Source organism: Dasypus novemcinctus, chromosome 4 (assembly GCF_030445035.2).
Source record: "Dasypus novemcinctus isolate mDasNov1 chromosome 4, mDasNov1.1.hap2, whole genome shotgun sequence".
Classification (NCBI taxonomy): domain Eukaryota; kingdom Metazoa; phylum Chordata; class Mammalia; order Cingulata; family Dasypodidae; genus Dasypus; species Dasypus novemcinctus.
The window spans coordinates 119,946,220-119,970,366 of NC_080676.1; positions in this window are offsets into that span (position 1 = coordinate 119,946,220).

Genomic DNA, 24,147 nt, shown 5'->3' on the forward strand with positions numbered 1-24,147 from the left:
CTGCATTAAATATTCATTCCTACTGTTCCCCATTCACCATCACTGACAACCTGTACTCTAATTTCTGTCTCTATGGGCTTGCATATTCTCTACTATTTTCCTTTATGCTTAAACTTAACATCCGAATCTTTAACAATTTCATTTACTTTGATACCAACTAAATTTCAATACTATTCACAAGCTATGTTCCTATACCCCTTTGTCCCCCATCATTATATAGATCTTGTCACAAATTATACGTTTATACATTCTGAGTTCAAAACCATTGATTTTTCATTACGTTTTATGCATTTACCTTTTGAATCCTGTAGGAAGTAAAAAGTGGTGATACGAATAAAAAATAAAATATATTGACTTTGTTTTACTCCTGTCATTATTTACTGGAGACCTTTATTGTTGTTTTGTCTGTTGTCCACTGTCCTTTACCTTCAACCTGCAAAATTCTCTTTATTATCTTTTGTACGGCAGATATAATGGTAAAAATTTCCCTTACCTTTTGTTTATCTGAGAATATCTTAATCTCTTCCTCATTTTTGAAAGACATTTTTGTTAGATATAAAATTCTTGGTTGACAGTTTTTTACTTCCAGAACTTTAAATATGACATCTCAATGCCTCCTTGCTCCCACAAATTCTGATAAGTAATTAGCACTTAGTCTTTATGTGGCTTTCTTGTACATGAAACATTGCTTCTTTCTTGCAGCTTTCAGAATTGTCTCTTTTTCTTGGACATTCAACAGTTTGATTATAATATGCCATGCATGGGTCTATTTGGGTTTTATACTTTTTGGGATTTGCTGATCATCATAAATGTATATTTTCATGTCTTTCATTAAATTTGAGAAGTTTTTAGCCATTATTTTTTTAGATAATCCTTCCACTCCTTTTTCTCTATCTTCTCCTTCTGGATTCCCAGAATCCATATATTGATGTGCATGGTGGTGTATCACAAGTGCCCAGACTCTGCTCATTTTTCTTCATTCTTTCTTTCTTCTGCTCCTCAGACTAGATGTTTTCAATTGTCTTATATTCACGTTCCATGATTCTTTTTTCTGCCACTCCTATCTGTTGTTGAACCCCGCTAGGAAATTTTTAATTTGTTACTGTGGTCTTCAGTTCTGTTTGGTTCTTTTTCACAATTTTCATATCTGTACTGATATTCTGTTTGTGTTCCTCTATCATTTTTCTGACTTCCTTTAGTCTTTGTCCATGTTTCCCTTTAACTCTTTTTTTAAAATTTAAGACCACTTTAAAAAAAGTCTTTGTCTGTTATGCCCCATGCCTGGTCCTCCTCATTGATGGTTCATTAGAAACCATTAGGAGCATTAGACTTCAATTTTCTCCTGTGTCTGGGCCATTGCTTCCTGTTTCTTTGTATGTTTAATACTCTTTTGTTGAAAACTGGACATTTTGATACTTTAATGTGTTATTGATAGAATTTAGACTCTGAGATATCTGTTCCTAAAGTTTCTATCCAGTTAGTGTTAGGACACAATAGCTTTCCTTAAATGGCTGGAACTAAAAAAAAAAAAAAAAAAAAAAATAGAATTAAAGAAAAAAAAACATATTCCCAAACCCTTGTAAATTGACCTGTGGCAGTGTTCTGCTTCAGCACTTATTCATTTAATGAGTTTAGAGACTAGACCCTGTCTAAAGAATAAGGGGCTCCCTGATCTTTTATGTGTATGAGTCCAGACTTGGGCATGTACCTGTGGTCCCAGGAACTCATCCATTTATATAGTTCTGAATGTCCCCTCTTCCCTAAGAAACAGATTCCTCATGGTCCTAAGCACTGTGCTATATGTCCCATAACCAGTAATTCTTTATTCAAGGCAGCCACTTGGCTGCACTCTTACAGCATTCTGAGGAGAGCTCTGCCAACCACCTTATATATGCAGGGTAAGTTCTGGGACAGCAGGTCCCTCAGACCACCACAAGACAAAGTTAACCAGACATAAATGCTCCCTGTATGTGCATAATGGTTACAGTGCTCCCTCTAGAACCAGGAACAGGGATCCTTACTAAGGTCAGCTCTGTGCTGAACCAGTGAGAGGTGGGAAAGGGACCAATGACGGTGCCAGGAAATCCTTCCTCTTTTAATTAGCCTTATTTTTGCTTTGGCTCTCACTCCATTACAGCAGTCCTTTAGCTGTTTTCTGGAGTTTTGAGAAAGGTGCTTCTTCAAGTTCTTACTGTTTGCTCAAAGCTTCTTTAGGGGGATGGTGCCCTGAAGCTTCTTACTGTGCCATCTTGATGGTGGAAGGCTAATATACATTTTATAACAATATATTTTTTTCTAGGAATGTTTAATGATTTTTTTAAAAAAAGAATATTTCTTATTTTAGTTTCCTGGCTGCTAAAAAATATACCATGAGATGTTTTGTCTTAAACCATGGGAATTTACGCACCCATGGTTATGAAGCTAGGAGAAGCCCAAAATCAAGGCATCATCAAGATATCTTTCTCTCAGAAGATTGTGGTGATCTGAGACTGACTGCCAGTGATGCTTGGTCCTGGGCTTTTCTGTTACATGTCAGGGCACATGGTAGCCATTCCTGGTTTCTCCTTTCTTTTCCAAGTTCTGTTGACTTTCAGCTTCTGGCTGATCCCTCCCACTTTCTTTCATTCTATGGCCTTCCCTATGAGACTTTTGGTAATAGAATTGAGACCCATCCTGATTCAGCTGGGCCATACCTTAACTGGAATAACCTGATCAAAGGTCCTAGTGACTATCTGGTCACATCCCCAGGAATAGATTAACAGGAAGTACATATTGGGGGCGGGGGCGGAATTATGGTGGTTTGAAACTGTATGCACCCCCCAAAAAAAAGTGTCCTTAAAGTTAATCCATTTCTGTGGGTGTAGACCCACAGTAAGTAGGGACATTTTGGTGAGGTTAATTCAGTTACAGTTGACTTACCTCATTCAGGATGCTCTTAATTCAATCCTGGGGTCCTTTATAAGAAAATGAGATCCAGACAAAGAGAAAGAAAGCCACAAAAGCAAGAAGCTTAAATCAATATTTGGAAGAGAAGGGAGAGACCAGCAGATGCTGCCACGTGCCTTGACATGTGGCAGAACAACCAGGATCACCAGCAGCCAGGCCCGGAATGCTGGTCTTAAGGAAGAAAGCATTTCCTTGATGATGACTTGATTTGGATATTTTCCTGGCCTCAAAACCATAAGCAAATAAATTTCCATTGTTCAACCTAACTCATTTCCTTTAAGTACCAAAAGAAACTAAAATGGATATGGAACTCCAAGTCATCACATGCCTTTAGATCATTTCAAAAGAGCTTTGCAGCAGCAACTTATATCAGTTGGCAACATTGTACAGCTTTTTAAAAAAATTATTGAAGTATATCATTCATACCTGAACATACATAAATAATAAATGTATAGTAAAAGCTGTGAACTTACTAAACAAACATGCATAACATTTTATAGTAGTCCCATACATCACCCTACCGCCAACACCTTGCATTGTTGTGAAACATTTGTTATACACTGTGCAAGAGCATTGCCAAAGTATTACTAAAATTGTACAGCTTTTAATGCTTGTGTGGTATTTCAAGATGTTTGAAAATTAGATTAGTAATTGATATTTTTTAATACATAAAAACAGGAAACCAAACACTTTATCACTTAGATTCAGAGTTCTTTCATTTTTACTTTACTCTAAATTTAGGGGTGTCTTAAATGCATTTTAAAATGCATCCACACTAGCAATTTTAATACAAACATTTTCCACAGTTGAAAGCCCAAGTCATTTTTCATGATTCTGTCATATGGACCTCTCTGAAAAGAAAAAGTAAAAGCAAGTGCCAATCCCATCTTACAGTAATTTTTAAATTATGTATACTTGGCCTTTAAAACCTTAAATTCATTAAACACTGAGCAAAACCTAGAAAGAAAAAAATGTTGTCTTTTGTTTTTAGTTTTGGTATTGAGTGAATAGTTTGGCACTTGAGCACACCCTGTTAATCTCAACTGACTGCAAGATATATATATATATGCACACACATATGTATATCTTGATTATCCATAACTGATGATGATAGATAAATAAATAGATATATTAATCAGAAAGTCTCATAGAATGGTTTCTGTTTTGTTTTATTTTAGGTTTACTTGCAATGAGCAGGAATGCTCTCACTTAACTTTATGACTTGAAATATATGTTGTTGATGTACTAAATAAATTATCCTTAATTGTAATTATGCTCATCTTCAAAGAATATATCAGAACATAAACTACACATTCTTGTGTATACCCATATACAAGTAACTTCTCCCCTTCTAACCTCCATGCACACCACACCTTAAATGAGAAAAGACACTTTGTAAAGTTAATAATAATTAACAATAGTATGAACTGATTTGCCAAGGCTTGAGTTCATTTTACAATATTTTTTCTTAAAGTTCCTAAATTTCTGTTGACATGAATTTCTATATAGCTTCCATTAAGCTTTTATTTTTTGTTTTAAGGTCTGGAATAGGAAAAAAATAGGTTTCTTTAAATTGTTAATCTTTAATGATCATTTTGCTCATTTCAAAGTTGTAACACTTCAGAGTAATTGGCTTTTTAGAGAGCTTTGCCCATTTGTAACTCGTTTTATCAGAAATTTCTTCAACTTTTATTTTCCCAATTATTCTCTTTAAAATTAAAGAACTATATAATTGTATCTCCATTTCTTTAAAATAGCATTTGAGTTATTTGTAATCATTTCTAATCATTTCTTACATTCCTACTCAGCATTTTATTAAAATCACCTAGGCTTAAATAATAATCTTTCTTTCTAGTTTCTTTAGCTGTGGCATGAACCAATTCTGCTAGCTATAATTCGTGCATGCTCTTTATTATATTCATCTTTTTGTGCTCTGGAATTAGCCATATTCCCTTCTTTTTTTTTTTAACTTCCTATTGCTATATTGCCTATAGTGCTGTCATAGTTGCTTCTACTTGGTTGGCAGTCTATTTCCAAATTTTACTAGTCCAGTTGCATGCATACTTTCCAAATTTAGTAAATGTTTTCTCTTTCTATCCATTTTTCAAGATATTATGAAGTGTTTTTACCCCTTGTTTTACCATTAGCTTCTACATATGTTCTTTTTTTGTTATCTTACTGCTCTTTCACAATTGCTCCATCTTTATAAGCTTATTTGAGAAAGTATCATTACCACTGCATGCCTGATTTCTTATTAGGTCTCTTTAAAGAACCTTGAAGATCTCAACCAATTTTTTTTCCATAAAGCAATACAATGTATAGTTTGAATATTGTTTTTGATAGCTTTCTTGAGAGGCAATATATTTAAGGAAATTCTGGGGCTAGAAAAGGCAAAACCAGTAAAAGTAGCAGTTCTTGAAATACATTGTGTTTCTGTTAACTTGGTTGATTGTGATTAAGTCATCGAGAGTTGCAAACTTTAGGTATTTAAAATACCTTAAAAGTCTAGAATTGAAAAGAAAACACACACACACATATATATTAATTATTCTTTTTAAAAATCTCATGTTGATGTGGGAATACTAGACAACTTTTGAAATTCCTACCTGTAACTGCATACTAGAAATAACTTATTGCATATTTTCAACATAATCATTTTATCTCTGGTTATTAAATTCCTCATAAATCTGCCTTTAAAAATAGTTCTCTTGTTTCAGCGACTTTAAGAAACTCAAATATTCCTTCATTTTTTTCTCTTCACAATTAAGCATAAACGATATCCAGTTTTTGTATTTCTAAGGAAGTTTATATGATAGATATTGTACAAAAAATCCCTTGATTAATATCTATTGTATTAAAGATTGCAAGAAAGACACGGTCTATTTTAACTTCAGTTGAGAAACTTCTACTCAAAAGTTGTTTTTATTTTTTACTATCTTCTTGATTATTATAACCAGTTTAGTTCTTTCTCTAATATTTTTTTTTAATTTTAGTTTTAAGTTTTTATTTTTAAGTAAGCTTTGGATTACATAAATGTTACATAAAAATATAGAGGGAGGTGGGAAGTAGATGTGGCTCAAGCAATTGGGTGCCTGCCTACCACATGGGAGGTCCCAAGTTTGGTTACCGGTGCTTCCTAAAGAAGACAAGCAAGATAGTGGGCTGACGCAACAAGCTGACACAAGATGACTCAACAAGATGATGCAATGAGGAAACACAATGAGGAAACACAATGATAGACATAACAAGCAAGGAGCAGATGTGGCTCAGGTGGTTGGTGCCTCCCTCCCATCTGGGATGTCCTGAGTTTGGTTTCCTGTACCTCCTAAAAAGAAGACAAGCACACACTGAACAGACACAGAGAGCAGTCAGCGAGTGCAAGCAATGAGGTAGGGGGAGAAATAAATAAATAAACTAAATCTTTTGAAAAATTAAATATAGGGAAGAACAGATGTGACTCAGGCAGGCACCTGCTTCCCACATGGGAGCTACCAGGTTTGGACCCTTGTACCTCCTAAAAACAGACAAGAACAAAAAACAAACAATAAGCAAATAAACGAAGGAGCCAATTCAGGGAAGCTGATGTGTCTCAGTGGTTGAGCACCAGCTTCCCACATGTGAGGTTGCAAGATCCTGGGTTCAATTCCTACTCTGGTCCCTCAAAAAAAAATTAGGATATTCTATATACCTCACCATCTTTGCTTCCACACTTTCCCCCATTAACAACATCTTTCATTAGTGTGGTGCCTTTGTTATAATTGATGAACACATATTGAAGCATTGCTATTATCCACAGTCTATAGTTTCCATTATAATTTACACTTTGCATAACAATATTTTGTAGGTTATGACAAAATATACAATGGTCTGTATCTGTTGTTGCAGTGTTATGCAGGACAATTTCAATGCCCCAGAAAAACCCCATGTTACACTTAATCTTCCCTCTCCTTCCTCTCAGAGCCTCTGGTGGGCACTGTCTTTACATGAGTGATACAAGTTTTCCCATTGCTAGAATTAACATAAGTCTACTTTATTCCATATTTGCATTCTTGCCTATGTTTGTTCATTCCTCATTCTTGAGGATTTGGGGATGGTAATGCCCACTCTTTCTCACTGAGAAGGGGCATAGATCCCATGGGACAGATGGATGTAACTGTCTTGCTTGCCATTATAGATACTCTCTGTTTTTTGGGATGGGTGTTGTCCATCATCATTCTTTTGCTAGTTGTCTTGGGTGAGTCCATTGAACTGGAGAGAAGGTGATGCAACTCTGCTGAGATTCAGTGCCCAACTAGCATATGAACAGACTGAAGATTTAAGTTTCTAATATTCTTTCAAATTTACTTCCATTTTGCATATCAGATATTTCAGTAGATCCACTTTATACCTTTATAAATTACAATAGCATTCACCTTTTTTAATGGCCTGTATCACCAAAAAAGAATCCCTTTTTTACTCTATCTCTCCAGAATGTTCTGTCTGGTTGTTTGGGACCTTATAACATTTTGAACATTTCAACTTTCAGTGAGGAGTTTAAAATAAGCATGTGCTCTCTACACACTCCCTTCCCACGCTTTTGCAGTCTTTGGACCCACACATTCCAATAATTGTAAGATGGAAGTAGGCTGCTCCATATCTACATGAGATTTTATATGTATAAACAACACCATATATTCACTGTGTTGTAGAGCCCCAAGATCATCCCCTGGTCCAGTGATTTTCTAGAACTCAGAGGACTCAGAAGTCATTATACCCATAATTATGATTTATTACAGCAAATCGATAAAAATCAAAATCACCAAAAGGAAGAGGTACATTGGGGTAAGTTTGGAGGAAACCAGGTAAAAGTTACTAAGAGTTCTCATCAAGTGGATTCACACAGGATGAACTTAATTTCTCTGGCAGGATATTTGGAAACACTTATGTAGTATTGTCTTCTGGGAACATTCATCTGAACCTAGAATTGTAGGGCATTTATTGGAGGTCAATCACATAGGTACATAGTATAGTGTCTGACTGAATGGTCAGTTACTGAAGCTCCAGATACCAAGAAAAAAGTAGGCATTCATCATAAATCACATTGCTTGTACTTACTTTTTAGACAAACTGGTAGAGAATGTTTGAAGGTTCCAGAGGTACCAGACACTCTTATCTGTTAGAACATTCCAAGAGCCAGCCAAGGCCAGTCTCATTATTGAGAACCTGCCAGATTTGGGAAACTCAGTCCTAATAAACTAATTATTTACTCAACTGAATCTCCTAGACCTTTGGCCCAGGGACACTTACAGCAAAATGACCATATTTTTCTGAGTATCTACTATTAGTAAAGCATTTATGAACATATATAATAATAATATCAGCATATTTATGAAAAAATTTATAGGAGTCATGTGATGGGAGGCAGAAATACAAGCCAAAGAACCCAAGGATTGCCAGTAACTGGCACCAGAATGCTACAGTTTTTAGGGGGAAAACAAGCCTTCATGATGCCTTGATTTTGGACATCTAGCTTCAAAACTGTGAGCCAATAAATTCCTGTTGTTTAAGCTAACCTATTGTGTGGTATTTGTGATAAAATCTCTGGAAAACAAAGACCCAGTGCAGAGTAGGAATAGACTTAATGAAGGAATTAACCCATCCTCTACTCCATGACATAAACACTCATATTGTTTTAACTAATTTGATTATGTGTTTACTCTCTTGTTCTACAGCTATTTATATTAATACTTTATGATAAGTACATGTTTATAATGGCAATGAGCTGGTGGTTGACTAGATCTAGTGTCTGCTCAGGTTTTCATTCAATTTCCTAATACATTTGATCATAAATATCAGTATTAATGTGATGGTTTGGAACCCAGAAAAACTAATTCATTCCTAGGGGTGTAAACCTATTGTAAGTAGAAAATTTGATGAGCTTACTTCAGTTAAGGTATGGCCCAGGGTGGTCTTAATCCTCTTACTGAAGTCCTTTATAAACAGAATGGAGAGAGAGGGAGAGGGAGATTGGGGGGGGGGGAAGGGGGCGGGGAGAGAGAGAGAGAGAGAGAGAGAGAGAGAGAGAGCCACAGAAGCAAGAATCTGAAAGCTAGGAAACATGGAAGAGAAGGAGAAATCTTCAGAAATGTGCCTTGCCATGTGGCAGAGTAGCCAAGGATCACCAGCAGTCAGCCCTGGGGAAGAAAGGATAACATTGATGATGAATTAATTTGGGCATTTTTCTCAGCCTCCAAACTGTAAGCTGAAAACTTCTGATTGTTAAGCCAACCCATTTCATGGTATCTGTTTTCAGCAGCGTAGGAACCTAAAACAATTAATATATGACCTATTTACACAAAGGTAGATGAATCTTTCCAAAACAACCAATATTATACCACATTGCAATATGGTAGGATACAGTTCATCTATGTAACAGAATAAAGTAGTAAGAAATTTAGATATCTTTATTAAAGCTTTCCAACAAAATCATTGCTTTCCCATATGCTAGACATTATTATGGACATGTGTTGTCACACTTAGCAAAATTCATTATTTCCAGGGTCCAGGTTAATTGAGGACAAACCCAATCACTTTGTTTTTGTTCACATGATTTTACCTAGACTTGTTACCGCCATATGATTTTATTTATTTATTATTTGTTTATTTATTTGTATTCATTTTTTTAATGTTACATTCAAAAAACATGAGGCCCCCACATACCCCACACCCTCCTCACCCCACCCCTTTCCCCATAACAATAACCTCCTCCATCATCACAAGACACTGACCACACCTAGTGAATACATCTCTGAGCACTGCTGCACCCCACTGGCAATGGTCCACACCATAGCCCACACTCTCCCACAGTCCACCCAGCGGGCCATGGGAGGACATACAATGTCTGGTAACTGTTCCTGCAGCACCACCGAGGACAACTCCAACCCCCGAAAATGTCCCACATCACATCTCTTCCTCCCACTCCCTACCCCCAGCAGCCACCATGGCCACTTTCTCCACATCAATGCCACATTTTCTTCAATTACTAATCACAATAGTTCATGACTAGAATATCAGTAAGTTCACTCTAATTCATACTCTATTCCTCCATCCTGTGGACCTTAGAATGGTTGTGTCCACTCCACATCTATATCAAGAGGCAGCTTAGATTCCACATGGATGCTGGATGCAATTCTCCTGCTTTCAGTTGTAGGCACTCTTGGCTCCCTGTTGTGGTTCTTGACCTTCTTCACCTCCATGTTAGCTGAATGGGGTAAGTCCAATAAACCAGAGTGTAGGAGTTGCAAGTCTGTTGAGGCTCAGGGCCTGGCTATCAAATGGTCAGTCCAGAGATTCGGGTCCCCTGAGTATACACTAAACCCCAGCACCAACTACAGATCTGGTAAAAGTAACAGGAGAGGCTTGTGGACAAAGATCACATCTGAGTCCAGCTCCATCACACAGAAACACAAACTCCAAAATAGGGCCAACTGAGATGGCACTGACCTCCATCTGCCATGACCATAGAACCTGAGGGTCTCTGTAGCCCTCAGAAGAACCAATACCTGGGTTTGTATCTACTTTATCTATCTCTGGGACTCTGCTGAGTTCTGCATAAGGGTAACCCCTCTGATAAACTCCCAGCTCTTTTTGGAGACTCATAGCCATATAAACTCATTTGTCCTTTCCATTTCCCCCTTTTATTCAGGTCAAAAAGCATTTTTAACTCCTGATATTATATGTAGACTGAGATATTCTGTTGGTCTCAGTTGACCCTTTTATTCAAGGTCATTTTCTAGTTACATCGTCAGCTGGTACTTGGTAGTAATCCCTCGGCACCAGGGAGACTCATCCCTGGGAGTCATGCCCATGCTGGGGAGAAGGCAACACATTTACATGCTGAGTTTGGCTTTGAGACTGGCCATATTTGAGCAACACGTAGGCTCTCAGGAGGTAACTCTTAAGCACCCTGCAGCTCTAGGCCTTGTTCTTATTTCAGGTGCACAGGCTCAGAAGCATAGTCATTAGTATCAAGGGCTCATTGTTGGACCTTCCTTCTTTTTTGTTTTTTGCCATTGCGCTCAGGGGATTGTTGCTTTTCCTTTAGGGACTGTGATAGAGCTTCCCTGACTAGGAACTCAGCACTCCCTCAGTTGTTGTTTTTAATTGTAACCACTATGAAAATATCCAAACATTTTTATGTACCCTAGATATATGCCCTGGAGAACTCCCTACCAACCATGTGTCCCCTGTCAACAACATCCCACACCAGTATTCTTCCCTTGCCATTGTTGAACCTCTCTGTGATCCAAAACTTCTTCAAAATTGAAGCCCAATATATTGCCAGGTTCCATTAATAGTAAAATGGAATATAGTGATGAGTTAAAAAGTTAGATATAGAATACATATTAATTTAGAAAAATTAAGATAAAAATAAATTGGGGTATCAAAAAATTAAAAATGCAAAAGCTTGTTTTTGATGTTTTGCCTTCCATCACTGCAATGTGTTGCCCTGTATGCAAACTGGTAAGGCAACTTACATCCTTTCCTCAGTGTCTATGTCCTTTCTCTTACTTTTTTCCCCCTAATTATTAAGCTTATCGTCACAAAAGTTTTAGATCACAGTAATTCATATACACAATCTACAGTACTCCCACATATCCAACATAAAACCCTTTTCCCTTCCACAGCAGTAATCTTTTTACATATTCATACTATATTTACTGAATCTGATGTACAGATATTGAGACATAACTTTCAAACAAGGTGACATTTGGGTTTACGTTGTAGTTTATATTTTAGACAATACACTTTTCTAAATTTTTAGTTATCTTATGTTTTACATTATGATTTACACTTTAGTCTATCGGCTGCTACACATTTTTGATGTAATTGAACATGTCTTATATCCATCCTTGCATAATCTTGTGGAACAATTCTATTGTCCACACAGTTACATTGATTCCATCTATTCAATACCTCTTTCCCCCTCCCCTTAGGGCCCACAGTGACAGTCAATCTTCATTGCTTGAAGGGCCATGTTCAGAGATACCTGCAACAGTGTTGAGGGCTTGACATGCTCAACTGCCCTATTGCATTGGGAGCCACCATTTCTCTTGAGAGATACAGTTCCCTCTATTTGATAGCATCAGTCCTGCCCAGGATGTGGGTATACCTTCACTCTCATTATATGAGTCTCTATCCAATGATATAACCCACTATAGCAAAATGAGCACTCACACACTCCCTAGGAGCCTGTCCTGCATCAGATTATCCCCTTTAAGCATCTTAAACAGGTAACCTTCCTTATTATATTTTTGAAAAAGTTTTCTCAGCATTATACTCTCAACCAAATACCTGACAATCTCCTATGTTCATATGTTGCCCCACCCTCCCTGCAATTTCTTGGGTAATATTACCCATCCTCCCATTCCTAGCCCCCCTCAAGCCCACAAAGCCCCACCCAAAGGTAACCCTTTTCCCCCATTTTATCCCTTCCTTGTACAAATACTTACCTCCAGCTTATCATAGATTTCACCCATGTAGGTGTCAGCTTACACCCTTCCTCTACCCCCCAATTTCCTTTAAGCCTATCATCCAGACTCTAGCTCTCTGAGGCAGCTTGGTTTACTTATTTCATATCATTGATGTCATGTAGTATTTGTCCTTCAATGCCTGGGTTGCTTCACTCAACATAAGGTTCTCAAGATTCATCCATGTTATCACATGTGTTTGTGATACTGAGCAGTATTCCCATTGTATGTACATACCACATTTTATTATCCATTCAGCTGTTGATGGGTATTTGAGTTGATTCCAACTTTTGGCAATAGTGAACAATGCTGCTATGAACATTGGTGTACACATATCGCTTTGTGTCTTTGTTTTCAGTTCTATTGGGTATATACCCAGCAGTGGAATTGCTGGGTCATATGGCAAATCTATGGTTAGTTTTTTGAGAAATTGCCAAACTGTCCTCCAGAATGGCTGGATCCTTCTGCATTCCCACCAGCAGTGGATAAGTATTCCCATTTCTCCACATTCTCTCCAGCATTTGTAGTCTTCTGTTTTTTTCATAGCTACCAATCTTATGGGAGTAAGATGGTATCTCGTTGTAGTTTTGATTTGCATTTCCCTGTTAGCTAGAGATCTGGAGCATTTTTTCATGTGCTTTTTAGCCATTTGTATTTCTTCTTTGGAGAAGTGTTTGTTTAAATATATTCCCCATTTTTAAAATGAGTTGCTTGTCTTTTTATTTTTGAGATATAGGAGCTCTTTATATATGCAGGTTGTAAGTCTCCTATCAGATATATGGTTACCAAATATTTTCTCCCATTGTGCACATTCTCTTTTCACTTTCTTGACAAACTACTTTGAGGTGCAGAAGGTTTTAATTTTGAGGAAGTCTCATTTATCTATTTGTTCTTTTGCTGCTCATGCTTTTGGTGTGAAGTTCATGAAGTCATTTCCTATTACAAGGTCCTGTAATTGCTTCCCTACATTGCTTTCCAAAGTCTTTATAGTCTTGGCTCTTATATTTAGGTCTTTGATCCATCTTGAATTGATTTTTGTATAAGGTGTGAGTTGGTAATCCTCTTTCATTCTTTTACATATGGATATCCATTTCTCCAGGCACCATTTGTTGAGTAGGCCATTCTCTCCCAGTTCAGCAGGTTTAGTGGCTTTAGTGAATATTATATGACTGTATTTATGAGGATCTATATCAGAACTCTCAATTCAGTTCCACTGGTCTGTGTGTTTCTCCTTGTGTCAATACCATGCTGTTTTCACTACTGTAGCTTTGTAGTATTTTTTGAAGTCAGGTAGTGTGATTCCTGCAATTTTGTTTATCTTTTTCAATATGTGTTTGGCTATTCGGGGCCTCTTTCCTTTCCAAATAAATTTCATAGCTAGTTTTTCTAGTTCATTAAAGAATACTGTGTTGATTTTTATTGGGATTGCATTGAATGTGTAGATCAGTTTTGGTAGGATGTGCATCTTAATAATATTTAGTCTTCCTATCCATGAACAGGGAATATCCTTCCATTTATTTAGATCTTCTTTGATTTCCTTGAACATTGTTGTGTAGTTCTCTGTGTATAAATTTTTTACATTGTTAGTTAAATTTATTTCTAGGTATTTGATTATTTTATTTATTATTGTAAATGGTATTCATTTCTTGATTTCCTCCTCAGCTTGCACATTATTGGTGTACAGAAATGCTACTGATATTTGCGCATTGATCTTATAACCTGCAGCTTTACTAAACTCATTTATGAGTTCTAGAAGCTTTGTTGTAGACCTCTCAGGATTTTCTATGTATAGGATTATGGCATCTGCAAATATTGAAATTTTGACTTCTTCCTTTCCAGTTTGAATGCCTCTCATATCTGGTTCTTGCCTCAGTGCCCAAGCAAGTACTTCTAAGACAATGTTAAATAGAAGAGGTGATAGTGGGCATCCTTGTCTTGTTCCTGATCTTAGAAGGAAAGATTTTAGGGTTTCACCATTGTAAATGATGTTGGCTGTGGGTTTTTCATATATACTCTTTACCATGTTCAAAAAATTTCCTTATATTCCAATCTTTTACAGTGTTTTTATCAAGAAAGTGTGCTGTATTTTGTCAAATGCTTTTCTGCATCTATAGATATAATCACGTGATTTTTTTCCTTCAATCTGTTTATATGGAGTATTACATTGATTGATTTTCTTATGTTGAACCATTCTTGCATACCTGGAATGAATCCCACTTTGTCATGGCATATAATTAATTTAATATGTTGTTGAATATGGTTAGCAAGTATTTTGTTGAGGATTTTTGTGCCTAGGTTCATTAGAGAAATTGATCTGTAATTTTCCTTTCTTGTAGTGTTTTTGTTTGGCTTTGGTACTAGGGTAATGTTGGCATCATAGAATGAGTTACGTAATGTTCCTTCTGTTTCGATTTTTTGGAAGAGTTTCAGCAAGATTGGTGTAAGTTCTTTCTGGAACGTTTTGTAGAATTCACCTGTGAAGCCGTCTGGCCCTGGGCTCTTCTTAGTTGGGAGGTTTTTAATGACTGATTCCATCTCTTTACTTGTGATTGGTTTGTTGAGATCATCAATTTCTTCTTTCATCAATATAGGCTGCTTATGTGTTCCTATGAATTTGTCCCATTCCTCTGAATTGTCATTTTTGTTGAAATATAGTTTTTCAAAGTATCCTCTTATGGTAGTCTTTATTTCTGTGGTGTCAGTGATGATATCTCCTTTCTCATTTCTTATTTTGTGTATTTTCATCTTCTCTCTTCTTTTCTTTGTTAATCTAGCTAAAGGTTTGTCAATTTTATTGATCTTCTGAAAGAACCAGCTCTTGGTTTTGCTTATCTTTTCAAGTGCTTTCCTATTTTCTATTTCATTTAGTTCTGCTCTTATCTTTGTTATTTCTTTCTTTCTTCTTCCTGTGGGGTTACTTTGTTGTTTTTTTACTAATTCCTACAAATGTGCAGTTAGTTCTTCAATTTTTGATCTTTCCTCTTTTTTGATGTATGAATTTATGGCTATAAATGTCCCTCTCAGTACTGCTTTTTCTGCATCCCATAAGTTTTGGTATGTTGTGTTATCATTTTCATTTCTTTCAAGGTAGTTATTAATTTCTTTTCAGATTTCCTCTTTGACTCAGTGTTTTTCTAAGAGTGTGCTGCTTAATTTCTATATCTTGGTGTGCAATCTGGGCCTCTCGGCCTTGCAGATTTCGAGCTTCAGTCCTCTGTGGTCAGAGATATTATTTTGTATGATTTCAATCTTTCTGAATTCATTGAGTCTTTCTTTGTGGCCTAGCATATGGTCTATCTTGGAGAATGATCCATGTGCACCTGAGAAAAATGTATATCCTGTTGTATTCAGGTGTAATGATCTGTATATGTCTATTAGGTTCAGCTCCTCTAATATACTGTTCAAAGTTTTGTTTCTTTATTGATTCTCTTTTGAGATGTTCTGTCCAAACTTGATAGTGGTATATTAAAATCCCCCACTATCATTGTAGAGGCACCTATTCTTTCACTTAGTTTTTCCAGTGTTTGCCTCATTTATTTGGAGGTGCCCTTGTTAGGAGCATAAATATTTATGATTGTTCATTCTTCTTGAAAGATTATCCCTTTCACTAATATGTGTAGTATCCATCTTTGTCTCTCACAATTGTTTCGCATTTAAAGTCTATTTTGTCTGATATTAATATAGCTACTCCTGCCTTTTTTTTTTTTTTTTTTGGTTATTGTTTGCTTGTAAGATTATTTTCCTGCCATTCACTTTCAACCTCCATGAATCCCTGGGTCTAAGATATGTTTCTTGTAGACAGCATATAGATGGGTCATATTTCCTTATCCAATCTTCCAGTTTGCATCTTTTGACAGGTGAGTTTAATCCATTGACATTCAGTGTTATTACTTTCAAGGAAATATTTATGTTAGCCATATTTTGGTGGACTTGTGTTTGTCATATTTTGTTTGTTTTTTTCCTTTTCTTTTTGTCTTTTTGGTTGCTCTTACACTCTCCTCCAACTCTGTCTCTCCTGTTTTTTTCTTTCTTCCAGCAGAACTCCCTTTAGTATTTCTTGAAGGGCAGTGGTCTTGTTGGCATACTCTTTTAATTTCTGTTTATCTGTGAATATTTTGCACTCGCCATCATTTTTGAATGCTAGCTTAGCTAGGTAGAGTATTCTTGGTTGGAAATTTTTTCTTTTAGTACCTTGACTATATCATACCACTGCTTTCTTGACTCCATGGTTTCAGATGAGAAATCAGCACTTAATCTTATGGAGCCTCCCTTGTATGTGATGGTTCTCTTTTCGCTTGCCACTTTTAGAATTTTCTCTTTGTCTTGAGCATTGGACAATTTGACAAATATATGTCTTGGGGTAGGCCTGTTGGGATTTATGGTGTTTGGGGTGCATTGCCCTTCCTGGACATGTACATCCATCTCTCTCAGTTGTATTTGGGAAGTTTTTAGCCATTATTTCCTCCAACACCCCTTCTGTCCCTTTTCCCTTCTTTTCTTCTGGGATGCCTATAATATGTATGTTTGTGCATTTTGCATTGTCATTCAGATCCCTCCGTCCCACCTAGATTTTTTTCTTTTTTTTTTTTTAAGATTTATTTATTTATTTCTCTCCCCTACCCCCCCCCACTCCAGTTGTCTGTTCTCTGTGTCTATTTGCTGCGTTGTCTTTGTCCGCTTCTGTTGTTGTCAGCAGCACGGGAATCTGTGTTTCTTTTTTTGTTGCGTAATCTTGTGTCAGCTCTCCATGTGTGCGGCACCCTTCCTGGGCAGGCTTCACTTTCTTTCATGCTGGGCAGCTCTCCTTATGGGGCACACTCCTTGCACATGGGGCTCCCCTATGCGGGGGACACCCCTGCGTGGCAGGGCACTCCTTGTGCACATCAGCAATGTGCATGGGCCAGCTGCACACAGGTCAAGGAGGCCTGGGGTTTGAACTGCAGACCGCCCATGTGGTAGACAGATGCCCTAACCACAGGGCCAAGTCTGCCATCTGTTTGATTTCAGATGTACTGTCTTCCATGTCGCTAATTCTCTCCTCTGCCTCTTCTAATGTGCTGCTATATGCTGAGAGTGTATTTTTGATTTCTTGAACTGTGGTATTCATCATCATCATATCTGTTATCTTTTTGCATATGTCTGCAATTTCCTCTCCAAGTGTTTTCTTCATATTGTTAATCTCTTCCTTTACTTCATTAAGTTGGTCTCTAATATATGTTTTGAGATCTTTAATTACTAGTCCGATGTTCTGCTCCCTTTGCTGGTTTTTAGTTTGTTCATTGGATTGGGCTATGTTTTTCTGATTATTGATTTGGTTTGTAGTTTTTTGTTGCTGTCTGGTCATTTTATCTTGATGGGTTTAATCAGTTCCTTAGCTTCTTTGTCCAGTCTTGGGGATTAATTAATTGTTGTTTTGCATAAGTGTTATGTCTTCTCTTTGTCATTTTGTTCTTCTTACTCTATTTTCTTGTTGCTGGCTAAGTTCACTTTGAAGGAAAATATTAGGGCCAGGGAAAGCAAAATAAGTACGAAAAGAAAATGTATAAAGTAGTATTGGTAATGAATGTTAACAGAGCAACAATGTGAGATCTAGAAGAATAGATAAAAGACTCATGTAAGTTGTGTAGAGTTATAGCAGTAAGTAGAGTACCTATAATGAGACAGTCAACTGAATATGGGGAGGAATATAGTATGAATTAAAAGGCCAGTGTTTTCATTAGATAGGGAAAGACAAAAGAAGGACAATAATATCAAGAGGGAATAAAAGACAGAAAACAGAACAAAGGTATTAGAAATAAAAAGTCAGGTAATTTGGGGGCCAAAGAAAGGGAGGTGGAATGTAAGAGAAACAGTAGATGATGGAGGATAGCAAGATTGGAGGGAAAGGGGATAGTGTAGGTGGCCAAAATCAATAAAAGAGGAAATGGAGGATGAGGAAACACAGCTAATGTGAAGCACTCCCTGCAGCACCTATTATATAAAGAAAATAAAAAAGATGAAAAAGAGAAAAGAAAAAAAAAAGAAGAGAGAAGGGGGGGCAAAGGAATGGGGCAGAGGGGAAACAAGCAAGAAAAAGAAAAAGAGAAAAAAACTAAATAAACGAAAAAGGACCTTGGGTGATGAAATGGGAGAAAAGACCAGGAGACAATGCAATATTAGCAACCACAAAAAATAAATAAATAAATAAAAATAAAATAAAATAAAATAAAAAACCAACATTTCAAGCTAGGAATCCTCTTTGCAGTTAAATGAAATGCTTAGTGATCTGACCTTCCCCTTTTCTCCATTCCTCATTTCTCTCTCTCCCAGGGCAGCAGAAATGCTGCCTGAGAGGTCTGGTAGGCGATACAAGTGGGTCCTTGTTGAACCAACTCAACACAGAAGGCTATGACTCTTTATTTCCAGCATGAGAGCACCTACACCTCACCAGAAACTCCAAATATGCTATTGGAACTTGGATAGCACCTCCTACAGTCCCTCCCCTTAGGTGTGCTAGGGGAGGTCTAATTGATTTTCTGACTCCACCTTCTCCCAGACCAAGTTTCCTATCCCAGGACGTTTAGGTAAATTGGGCTTCCTCAGCAGATTCACCTCTCCTTTCTTTCCAGACTCTCCCCAAGTCAACTAGTACACTCCTCCAAGCTCAAGGAGAAAAAAAAAAAAAAGAAACATGGAGGGCTAGGGTAATCAAGGACCTCAGACGGACTTCAGGGTGCAGTGGATTCAGGAATGGGAAGCCTGTGATATTGCAGACTCAAGCTATGTGTGTCTCTGGAGCGTGGACTACCAGGGTTTAGAGGATACAGACCTTGGAACCATGCATCAGGTTAACACGGGGTTTGGGAACACTGCAGCACAACAAAGGTTTCAGGGATCACCACGGCCAGGCTGCTAGCCTTAGAGGGAGGGGTCCCACCCACAACTTCTGACCTCCATGTCAGAAACCCAAAATTCCACCTCTCACAAGAATCTCTTCTGTCACTGTCTCACCAAATTGACACCCAGACACCTTCTGCCCTGAAAGCCCCTGAAACAGCCCACTCAGGGTTTGGGAACACCTCAGTACAACAAAATTTTCAGGAATTGCCACAGCCAGGCTGCCAGCCCTAGGGGGAAGGGTCCTGCCCACAACCTCTGACCTCTGTGAAAGAGACCCAAAATTCTACCTCTTGCAAGAACCTCTTCTGTCACTGTCTCACCAAATCAACGTCCAGACACCCCCTGCCCTGCAAGCACCTGAAACAGTCTGGTCCAGCAGGATTCCGACCCTGACCCTACTCAGCCACTTCTTTGCAGGAGAGATTATGAGGTGTACTCACTCAGATGCCATCTTGTCCCCCGCGTCCTCCATATGATTTTATGAGTAGGGTTCATCTGCCTTTTTTGGGGGAGTACACAGGTTATTCAGAGTGGTTCCTATTTCTGAAGCCTTCACTATAAACATGTCATATTTGAATTCATTCTTGAAGAAAGGGAAATCAGAAGACATTGATGTAAATCACAATTGCCCCCCACACACCTCAGAGAATTTCTAAATGTTTCAACATCCATTAGATTTCCAGAGATATGCCTTTTGAGCCTCTGCAGCTAGGATGGAGGGCCATTGGTCTTTTGCTATTTCACCTTAGTGTGTATTAAATTAGTCAAGAGAGTTGGTTGGGTCAGGGGACCACTCCTTTCCCAATCCTGAGAACTAGCATTGATCATCACTATTTGTTGAGTTTTCCTAAGCCAAATTCACTAAAGATTTCATCTTTCCAGACTGATTTTTATTCTTTTCCTTCTTCCTGTAAGAGTATTCCTTCTAATCAGCCTATTTTAGCTAAAATATCTTTTCTTTCTGAATGCCCCTCCTAATTAAAAGTGAATTCATTGTTCATCACCCAAAACAGAAACTCTATATCCATTAAGTGGATAACTCCCATTCTCCCTCCTTTCACTCACTGGTAACCTGAAATGTACTTTTGTCTCTATGAATTTTCTTATTCTAGATATTTTGTATAAGTGGATTCGAAATATTTGTCCTTTTATGCCTAGTTTATTCATTGGCATAATGTTATCAAGGTTCACCCATGTAGTATTAATAGCATGCATCAGAACTTCTATTCTTTTGCTGATTAACATTCCATTATATTTATATAACACATTTTGTTTATCCAGTCCTCCATTGATGGAGACTTGATTTGTTTCCGTATATTTTGACTATTGTGAATAATGCTGCTATGAACATTAGTGTACAAGTATCTTCTTGAGCCCCTGCTTAAAGTTCTTTTATATATATACTAGGAATGAAATTTCCAGAAATTTCCATGAAATTTCTATGCTTAACTTTTTGAGGAATGCCTAAACATTATTCCCACCAGCAATGCACAGAGTCTAATTCCTCCACATCCTTTCCAATACTTGTTAGTTTCTTTTCATTTCTTTTTAGTAATAGCCATTCTTGTGGGTATGAAGTGGTATCTCACTGTGGTTTTGATTTGCATTTCTGTAAAAACTAATGATGTTGGGCATCCTTTTCATGTGCTCATGTATCATTTGTATACCTTCTTTGGACAAACGTCTGTTCAAGTTCTTTGCCCAATTTGATTAGATTGTCATTTTGTTGTTGAGTATTAGTAGTTCTTTATATATTCTGCATATTAAAACCTTAGCAGATACATGATTAGCAAATATTTTCTCCCATTATCTGGTGTCTTAGTTTGAGTATTTTGTGGTTGTAGACCACAGTATGTTATGTTTTTCAGCTAACCCATTCTTATGCATGGAAACCTTCTGATATGGGTGCTTTTGGTGAGATTTAGTTAAGGGACTGTGAAGTATGAAGTTTTCTCTAGGAATCCCATAAAGAAAAAGATAAATGATTTTTGAACCATTCTATTCCTGTGGGTATGAGACCCTTTTGATTGGACTACATCAGTGAGGCATGACTCAGGTTGAGTCTCAGCCCTCTTGCTGAGTTGTACATAAATGGAGACACAGAAAGAGACACAGGAAAAGGGATCTTTGCCATTTTTGCCTCTGCCGTATGACAGAGGACTTAAGGATTGTTAGTAGCCAAAGCTTAAGCCTGAAGACCCCAAGATACTGGGCCCACAGAGAAGCTCAATGCTGAAGAGATGGGTCATATTCTTGATAGTCTCCAGCTGAACTTGGGAAGAAAGCAGAGCAGCTGAGACTGAGAGAGGAGGTCAAGAAAGAGACAAGCTCTATGCCTGACTGCCCACAGCTGAGCTTCAGGAGACAATAGGTTTTGGAGGGGAAGGCAGGGACCTTGACAGAGATTGGTGGCCATCTTGTTTCACATATGGCAGGACCCAAGGATCACCAGTAGTGGCTTTGGTGAGAAAGCATCCTTGCTGATGTCTTGATTTGGATAATTCACAGCCTCGGAATTGTAACATTTTACCCCAAGTAAAATTCTCATTATAAAAGCCAACCCATTTCTAGTACTTAGCATAGGCAGTCCTTTGGCAAACTAAGACAGGTACCTTTTGATTAGACCATTTTAGAGCCTTTGATTGGACTATGTCAGTGAGGTGTGACCCAGGTTGGGTCTCTACCTTCTTGCTAGAGTCTTATAAAAGCAGAGAACTGAAAGAAAAAACACACAGAAAAAGAGAGCTACTACTATTTTACCCTGTCATGTGAGAGAAGACTTCAGGATTGCCTACAGCTGCAGAAAGACAGACAGAGAAACCTCAAGAGGCTGAGAGAGAGGGTGGAGGCTGAAATCAGCAGAGCAGCCTGAAGTGAGGAAAAGGGAAAGATGAGCCATGTGACTGATTATGCACAGCTGAGGTTGGGAAGAAAGTGAGCCTGGAGGAGAAATCAGGTACCTTAAAAGAGCCTGACCTCCATTTTGCCTTAGCACATTGCAGGGCCCAGGATTGCCAGTAGCCAACCTTTGTGAGATAGCATCTCTGGTGATGCCTTCATTTGGACATTTCACAGACTTGAAACTATAAGCATTTCCCCTAATAAATTCCCATTATAAAAGTCAGCCTGTTTTTGGTATTTTATTCCCTGCAGCTTTAGCAAACTAAAACATCTAGTTTGTTTTTTTCTCACTTTCTTGATAATATAATTTGATTTAGGAAAGTTGTTAATTTTGATGAACTCTAATATATCTGCTTTTCTCTTGATTGCTTAGAATGTGTCAGAGAATTAATTGACAAAATTTTGGTAATGGATAGTATTTCCATCAATGAATAGTATTGCTGGTAGAACACTGAAAATGTAATTAATGCCACTGTCATCTAAAACCTCTCCAGTGAAGCCAAAAAATTTAACCAAAAAAAGTTAATAAGAAAATAAAAATAATTAAAAATAACAAAAGAAATACGGTACTAAAAATAGAAAAATAATTTAAAAATTTGAAATAAAATAAAGATTTTTATTATAAATAAATTGCATCTTTCATCACTGTAAGATCTATTATCTTGTATATAGTGACAATTGCTTACATATGTTCACCCATTGTCTAATTTTTTTTTCATTTTGTCTTCAAAGAAGCCACTGAATTATATACTTAGAAATGGTTATAATAGTAAATTTTATCATATATATGCTATCACAGTAGGAAAAATAAAAAATGAAAATGAAGAAAAAAATCTTGTCTACTATGCCTATCATGGCATTTGGCTCACCTAAATCTCTTTTCATCTGATTGCCCAATGTTTTTTTAACCACCATGCAAGTTGTGGTCATTATGTATAAATCATATGAGTTCAATTAAAAAACATGTTTTGTACCCAGAAGTGTTGGGACCCCCATCCTAAGTTTAGATGTGTAGTAGTCACACCTAGATGTAATTTAGTCTTAATATGTCACAATGTCTCCAATAGCTTTTCTTACCTAAGGGTAGGTTCTTTCCTCACAGAAATTCAGCTGACCATATGAGACCTACTTTTTTTATTCCCATCAGAAACTCCCCATTTCTTTCTGTCATATTCACCCACAGAAATAGGTGATAATTATTTGTAAACAGCACATTATGGCATGTCAGGCATGCAGCTGCTGTATTTTGCCCATTTGTAGCCATGGACTGTTCTAAGCGTTTGATCATTAGGGTTTACATTAGGGTTTAAGTGATTTAACTTAAAATTCAATATATATAACTTAAAATTCAATAGCAATATATATATGCTAACTTCAAATTCAATAGCATAGTGGTGTCCTTTGAAGCCTAAATTGTTTTCTATTTCAATTTATATATATATTTTTCTCTTGTTACTTTTGCTTTTGGTGTCATATCTAAGACTAGGTTATGAAGATTTACGACTACGTTTTTTTCTTTTTAAGAATTTTATACTTTTAGCTCTTATATATAAGTCTTTGATCAATTTTGAGTAATTTTATGTATGATGTTAGGTATGGGCCCGATTTCATTCTTTTGAGTGTAGGTGTGTAGTTACTCTAGCACCATTTGTTGAAAAGACTATTCTTTCATTGTTGAATGGTGTTGGCAACTTTGTTGAGAAAAAAGATCACTGGAACTTTGTAAGAGAAAACAATTGAATCTTGAGATCAATTTGGGGGTACTACTGTCTTAAAAATATTAAGTCTTCTAATTCATGAACATGGGATGTCTTTCCATTTACATAATCCTTTAAAATTTCTTCCATCAGTATTTCCTAGTTTTCAGTATACAAATATTGCACTTTCTTGGTTAAATTTACTCCTAAGTATT